The sequence below is a fragment of the Peromyscus californicus genome, unplaced genomic scaffold (assembly GCF_007827085.1).
Source record: "Peromyscus californicus insignis strain IS unplaced genomic scaffold, ASM782708v3 Scaffold_22__1_contigs__length_63687245, whole genome shotgun sequence".
Classification (NCBI taxonomy): Eukaryota; Metazoa; Chordata; class Mammalia; order Rodentia; family Cricetidae; genus Peromyscus; species Peromyscus californicus.
The window spans coordinates 59,505,776-59,513,755 of record NW_026294525.1 but is presented as its reverse complement, the minus strand read 5'-3'; the positions used below and the strand labels follow the sequence as shown (position 1 = coordinate 59,513,755).

Genomic DNA, 7,980 nt, shown 5'->3' with positions numbered 1-7,980 from the left:
GTGCAATGATACAGCCTCCTCTCCCAGAAGTTACAATTAACTCAATTTTTTTCATTTCAGGATCCCCTAAAGATGCCTTTGCCCCCAAACAGCAGGAGTAATTTTAAGAACATGATGCCCACATTCCCAAAAGGTGGGTTGGGTGGTTTTTGGTCTTTCTATTGGTTTTGGATAATTGTCATTGTTTAGGATGATTGGTTACACGCTGATATTGTTAATGGTCAGGAAAAAGCCTATAAAAAGGAGATTAGGCCAGGCAGTGGTGGCACATGCCTTTAATCCCAGAACTCGAGAGGAAGAGGCAGGTGGATCTCTGTGAGTTTGAGGCCAGCCTGGGCTACAGAGTGAGTTCCAGGACAGGCTCCAAAGCTACACAGAGAAATCTTGTCTCGAAAAACCAAAAATGAAATAAAATAAAATAAAAGAGAGAGAGAGAGAGAGAGAGAGAGAGAGAGAGAGAGAGAGATTAGATATAAGGTTATTGTTTAAAAAAAAGAAAAAAGAAAAAAAAGGAGGATATAAATAAGAGGTAGATTATTGAATCTACTCTGAAAAGAAAAAAGAAATAGAAATGATAGAATAGGGGTTGGGGATTTAGCTCAGTGGTAGAGTGCTTGCCTAGCAAGTGCAAGGTCCTAGATTTGGTCCTAGCTCTGAGGAAAAAAAAAAGAATAAAGGGTAGATTATTGAATCTACTCTGAAAAGAAAAAAGGGAGGATATAGTTATGATACAGATAAAAAAGTAGATTACTGAATCTATTTTTAGAAGGCAACTACTAGTTTTAAATATTTTACATTGGATTGGATTTTTGTATTTCATATACAAATTATGTATATTGATATCAATTTGAGATTGATTTTGTTAGAATATATTGTACATATATTTCTATTCTTGTTCAAGGTATTGTACCTTTACAGTTCATTTAACAATGTAATGCAGTTTGCTAATCCTTGAAAGTTATTATTACCAACTATTAGGATATAAAGAAATGAAAATTAGTAGTTAGTCATTACAGTTGAACTTGTAGTCATATTAGGTATGTTTTCAAGGTTAAGCAGAGATATATTTTAGATAGACAGGTCATCTTCAAACACTTCAGAGATCTACAGAATATGGCATTTAAGATGTTTTAATAACAGATTTTTTTCTTTTTTTAATGACAATGAGACATATCTGCATGTCCAACCAATCACAGAGCAGAATGGTAGAACCCAGCACCAATCTACTTCAGAGAAGATGATGGGCACTGAAGGAACTCCATATGGAGTTAACTTTCACTGTTGCAAAATTAGTCACTGGGCAAGAAAGTGCCCTCGAATCAACTGCTGACAGTATGCTGTCCAAAATGGACAAGCGGGACACAAAACAAAGGACTGCCAATCCTTGCCAAGACAAGGTAGGAAAGCTCTTTAGAAAATCCTGCTTCACAGATGAGTCTGTCAGATATGCTAAGCCTGTAGGCCAAAGATGATGCCCCAACGTTGCAGAGAAGCCTTGGGTGAGTGTCCAGGCAGCTGGCTGTTTCTGTCATAACTCACATTTTTTTGGAAGTTGCTTTTTACACTTCCTGTTTTACTAGGTAATATTATTTCCTTCTCAGGTCTCTGAGGGAATTGAAGATTAGATAGTTATAGTTTTCCTTGTTAACAATTCAGAAAAGTAACTCACTAAAGAGGTATAAAGTGTATAAAATTGAAAGACATCATAAGATAATTTTCTGTTGGTAATGAAAGTTAGGATAGAAAGTGAATTAGGTACATTTTGGACTTACCAAAATAGGATAGATAATGTAATATTTTCTATGAATTTGTCAAATGCAAATGGATTAGATATTGTTGATGTATTTATTGCTTGTATATATTGTATATAGTTATTGTACTTATTGTATATAGTTTTTCTTACATTAGTTATAATTTTTTTTTACTTTTCATTAGACAAAAAGAAGGGGAAATATGGTGATGTTTTATCTGTGTCTCCCAATAAAGTTTATTTGAGGATCAGAGGAAAAAGCCAGCCACTATATTAAACATAGAAGCCAGGCAATGGTAGCACATACCTTTAATCCTGTCATCACTTGGAGGGCAGGGTGTTTAAGGCCACACTGGGAACAGAGCCAGGCGTGGTGGCACACACCTTAAATTCCAATACTAGTTAACCTTAAAGGTCTGTATAATGAAAAGGGACTGGCTAAAGAAACCCACCCTGACCCTGGAGCCCAGAACTAGGGAAAGATGGCTCAGATCAGGGCAGAAAGAAACAGAGTTTGGCTCAGTCAGATCAGAGCCATCTCTGCCCCTGGCCAACTGACTTGTGAAACCAACCAATCACAGAGCAGGATGGTAGAACCCTGAGCCCAGGGTTGACTCCACCCCCAAGACTTGCTGTGTAAACTGCTCTTCCTAGTCAGTTAGAAAGAAGGCTGTTCTCTCCACCCTGGTAGAGGCAGCTACTCTCCTGGACTCCTCCTTCCCAAATAAATCTCTTTCTCAAAAGAGTTTTTTGGGTGTGAAGATCTTCATTCACTGGCATAGAGAGGATCCTTGCTGAGACGTCCCCAGTGGACAGAGCTGAAGAGAGAACTAAAAAGTAACACTTTTCTCTGAGCTGATTTCTCCTAGGGATACCTCACCCTCCAGGGTTGAATGGTCTCCTTGCAGTTCAGCCATCAGAGATGTGCTACACAGCTCAAGGTATCCGGGACACCTTCAGAGCAAAGCTGTTGTTCAGAGCAGCTCGAGGTGTTCAGGATACCTCGCCCTCCAGGGTTGAATTGTCTCCTTGGAGTTTCAGCCATCACAGCTGTGCTATACAGCTCATCTTGTACCTTGGTGTCCCCAGGTAGTCAGGACACCAACAGAGTTGCAGAACTCATATTCTGCAACTAATTTACCTACATTTTTGGTGCCGAAACCCAGGACATCAAACCCAGAGTTTTTGCAATCAGTTTACTAACATTTTTGGTGCTGAAACCCGGGGCACCAAATCCGCAGAGTTGCAAAACTCACATTTTGCAAGCAGTTTACTAACAGTCTGGAGGTCTGTAGAGACAGATAGGAAGTAACAGAGCTGGGCAGGAAGAGGAAGTGATATAGCTGGGCAGAGAGAGGAAATGAGATGCAAACAGAAAGGCATATAGGCATGGGTATACAGGAAGTAGCTCTCTTTGGCAGAGGATCTCTAAGCAGGTTAGAATGTGGCTGACTTCTTTCTGCTTTTCTGATCTCTCAGGTTTTAACCCCAATATCTGGCTCCTGGTTTTTTATTTCTAAGACCTTTTAAGATTCGTGTTACAGGAGTGGATGCAGTAGCTATCAGTTGGTAACACCCGGGACTGTGGCCTCCAGCTGGTTCACACGTGTGCCCTAATGCCACTGTGCAGAGAAACAAGCACTGCTGTTGCTGGAGAGCTCTCTGTGAGCGCTCCATGGGAAAGCATCCTTTTCTTCTGGGGCAGGCTGTCACGTAGCCCAGGTTGGTCTCACATCCACTGTGTAGCCAACAATGACATTCAAGTTTTGGTCCTCCTACCTCCACCTCCCAGATGCTAAGATTCCAGGCCTGTATCATCACACCCAGTTTATGAAAATTAAATTCTCTAATTATCACAGCTACATAGCTCCAGTCTTTTTGTATGGGAAAGGCTCATACTGGAAATAACCTCTGCGGGCGTCAGGTGAATGAATCCACCCACGAGGGTTTAAAGCATGAGGCTTCTGGTAACATACCACTTAAGGCTTTTATAGTGTCAACCAAACTTAAGGGTTTGACAAACCAAACATTGGTTAGGAGCCTCCTTTCATATCCATCCACAGATGCTTGGTTATGTTCTGGGTCATTCCAGCTCTGCACGGTGAGCCTTAGAGTACAGAGCTTTCGCTGCTGCAAGCTTTAAAGACAGCGAGCACCAGGCAGACATGCCAAGCGCACGATTGGCCATGGATTTCCATCCCTTAAACACCAGTCTTGCTCTCCCACTTCAGGTGCCTAGAATTGTTCATTAAATAGATTATGGTAGATCATTAAACTTGGATCAATCTTGTGGAGCTCATTCAAATCACATAGCTTAATAATTTTACTGCTGGCTACTTAGCATGAAAATCTGCAAGTCATTTCCTTGGTACTTAATTCCTATTGTGTTTGCTGCTGGGTTAAACATCAGCTTGATGTTTATGAGCCACTGGTTTCTTCATTAGAAGTCTGAGAATTCCTACCCAGCCCAATGGAACAATCTTAAAGTTACAGAATCCTGTTCTTGTCGGAGTCTCTGCCATGAGTGCCCTTGAATGCCAAATTGAGAGTGGCTTGGTAAAGACCCCTCAAACATTGAACTGTAAGTGACAAGACTAAAAGTGGTCATGGTCGGATCTGATGAGAGTGGAATAATGATGTACGTGGCAAGAAAAGTTGTTTATGTTGATGACCTACAACTTCTATGTGGTGGATCTTGTTGTGTTGCCCATGTTGACAAAAACTTGTGCTCTGCATTGACCCTCCTGCCAGCTTCCTGATTATCTAGGACTCCTGGCTGGGCCACTCTGCCTGACTTTTGTATATAACACCTCCTGATTAGCTAGGACTCCAGGCTGGGCCACTCTGCCTGACTCTTGCATGTAATACTTACACATAACAATTAGGATTGATGCTCTACTAGAACTTGTATTTCTATGGATGTTACATAATTTCTGAGACACATTAACAGTAACACACCCCTACAAAAATAACTGAAAATTATAGCATTACTTAATTTTTAACAATGTTTCCCATGTAATTAAATATAACAAATTAGCCTAATTAATTTAATTTCTCTAATTTTGTAAAGAGAATTATCTTTTTTAAGATATTCCAAGGATCCATCGGGAAAACCTGAAAATTAATTAATTCATGGTCAAGAAAAATATTTGGGGACTGGAGAGGTTGCTCACAGTTAAGAGCACTGCCTGCTTTTCCAGGAGACCTGGGTTTGTTTTCAGTGTCCACATGGCAGCAGTTCATTTGTGATACTTGCTACATGGCAGAGTTAAATGTCTGTAACTCCAGTTTGAAGGGATCGAACACCGTCTTCTGGCCTCTGAGAGCACCAGACATGTATGTGGTACACAGACATATATGTAGGCAAAACACCCATGCACTCAAAATTTAACAGAAGAAAATATTTAATATGATATGATTTGGGGAACTTCAGCAAAATTTCAAAGGTTTAAAAACTTATTCAAGGTCAGATTGCAGGTAAAGACAGTCCCTCTTCAACCAAAGTGATGTTAGCACTTCAAAGACAAGTGCAAACACTTGAATTGTTGCCTAAACCTAGCTCTTTTACAGAGGACTGGGTTTCTTCATGTGAACAAAAACTTAATACGTAAAGCATGGAGCACAGGAAAAATGAGAATCCCTCTTTTCTATACCAACTACCTGAAGCTTAAAATAAAATCCTCGACACTATCTTATTAAGACCCAGCCATGCTGACGGGGAAGGAGGCTTAGTGCATATAACTTATGTTATATGCATATAACTTATAGTGCATAGAACTAATGTACTAATAATAAAAAGACAAAAACAGCCCACCGGCATGCTTAGGAAAACCTTATTTATTTTTTAACAATTAGAAGGAAATTGTAGTTTTGCAGTGTACTTTAGAAATGAATGCTTAATTTTTAGAAAGATTTGTAAGTAGTTTCCTTCCAGTCTCAACAAATATGGTCACATGTCCACAACCTTCTACAGTGTTCTTACCAGTTCAGTTTTTGTGCTATTTCCTCATCTTATTTTTTAACTGATCATATACTTTAGTGCAAAAATTGCCCCATTTTCCCCTTAAAAAAGTATCATTATGTTCTGAGGCTACCCTTACTGAGGCGCATATTATCTCTTGTATGTGTCCTTGTATGTGTATTGTTTTTAGTAGTTTTCATTTCATGCATTAATTAAAATCTAATTTTTAAATTCCTTTTAATTATGTCTATGTGTGTGCTCGTGTGGGTATGTGCACATGAGTGCAGGTGCCTGAGGAGGCCAGAGGTGTAAGATTCCTCCAGAGCTGGAGTTTTAGGTCATTGTGGGCTGCCCAGTGTGGGTGCTGGGAACCAGACTGGGGCCTTTGCAAGGGGAGTAAATGCTCTTAACCTCTGAGCCATCTGCCAGCCTCATGAATTAATTAGTTTTTAATCTTTGCTCTCAGGTGCTGTCCATATTTTGAGACAAGGTCTCTCACCTGACATAGAAATCAATGAGGTTGGCTGGCCAGCGAGCCCAGAGGGCTGTCTGTCTCTGATTTCCCCAGCTCTGAGATTACAAGCGTGTGTCATCACACCCAGCTTTTTAAAACGTGAATCTGGAGATCTAACTCAGGTCTCATGCTGGTGCAGCAAGCTCTCTACCCCTGACCCCTGTTGTTTTCAATCTGGAGGCAATGTCTCACTGGATTACTCAGGCTAACCCTGAGCTCAGGCTAGCCCAGGCAGGTCCTGAATTCTTTCCCTCTTATTTCAGGCTTCTGAGGTGCAAGGTTTATAAACCTGTGCCACAAGTCCAGGGTGAGGAATTATTTTGTTAAATTTAATTCCTAACATCTGCACAAAGTACCTTTGAACCTATGCAAAACTGACTCAACCTGTCCGATAGTCTCAACCTGGGGTGGGAACCTTCTTCTTGTTTAAAAGATTTTGGTACACTGATAAAAATTTAAGGTTATTTTTTTGTTACAACATATTGCATGTATGTTTCTATTTTTATTTGAGGTATTGTGCTTATTGCAGTTCATTTGGAATGTAGGGTGAAGTTCTAATTTTTTTTTTTTTTTGGTTAACTCAGTGTATTTATAAAATGAAAAGTTCTATCAAAATACTTTTCACTGGAAAAAATAAATAGAACAGACAATGGATCTACTCAAAGTACACTTTCACTTTGGTAGACTTCAGTGTAGGAGAGTTCATGACAAGCGTATTTGCCCTTATTCCCCAGAGCTGATCAGATTCCAAGCTAATGGTTAAATCACTTTTAACTGAGATTTTATCGTGTTGATATCTGGCTCATTCCACATCATCTTCAGCCAAGCTCTGAGCACTTACAGTTAGTTCTCTGACTAATGGTTGGAAGCTTGGTCAGAAGCATCTGGAACACTGGTGGTGGAGTTTGCTCTAACACTTGCAGCAGCTGCTGAGGCTGTCCACACACAGCGACTGCCTTTGTCAGGTGGTCCACACCCTTCTCGTATTCACCTTGTGCTAATAACTCTTCACCAAGCTGTATCTCTTCAAGGAAGAATTTCTGAACAGCTTCAGCATCTTTTAAGTCAGGTAACTTGGAAAGCCCAGCTTTCCTTAGCAAGCTTCTGTTTCTTTCTTCATTCTCGAAGCCTGTTCTTGAAGTTGGGGTCACTCTGCCTTTTGCAGTCAAAGTAGATGCAGTACCCGATGAAGAGGGCACTGCACACGCCCACCATCTTTGCTCGACTGGGGCGTGTGCTGGGCTGCGGAGGCCCGCCAAGCAGCGGTTAGCTCAGAGCGATTGGAGCACGCCGGCCGATCGCCACCTCCACTGCAGACGGATAAGGCCCAAGTTCTAATTTTTTTTTTTTTTTTTTTTTTTTTGGTTTTTTCGAGACAGGGTTTTCTGTGTAGCTTTGCGCCTTTTCCTAGAACTCACTTGGTAGCCCAGGCTGGCCTCGAACTCACAGAGATCCACCTGGCTCTGCCTCCCGAGTGCTGGGATTAAAGGCGTGCACCACCACCGCCCGGCCCAAGTTCTAATTTTTAAAAGCTATTATTATGAACTATATAGAATAATCAGGAAGCATAGGTTAGTGGTTAGTCATTTATAGCAATCAAAATTGTAGATATTTTAGGTATGCATTCCAAATCATACAGAGATATATTTTAGATTGATAGATGGTCTTCAAACCTTGCAAAGACCTACAGATTATGACATTTAAAATGTTTTGTTAACTTAGAGCTTTTTATGAAATGAGACACGTCTGCTTCTG

General features: G+C 40.5%; 1 pseudogene; it reads right to left on the bottom strand.

Annotated features, from left to right (window-relative positions):
- Positions 1-484: 484 nt before the first annotated feature.
- Positions 485-7,455, bottom strand: LOC128118662 (mitochondrial import receptor subunit TOM20 homolog; annotated as a pseudogene).
- Positions 7,456-7,980: the final 525 nt, after the last annotated feature.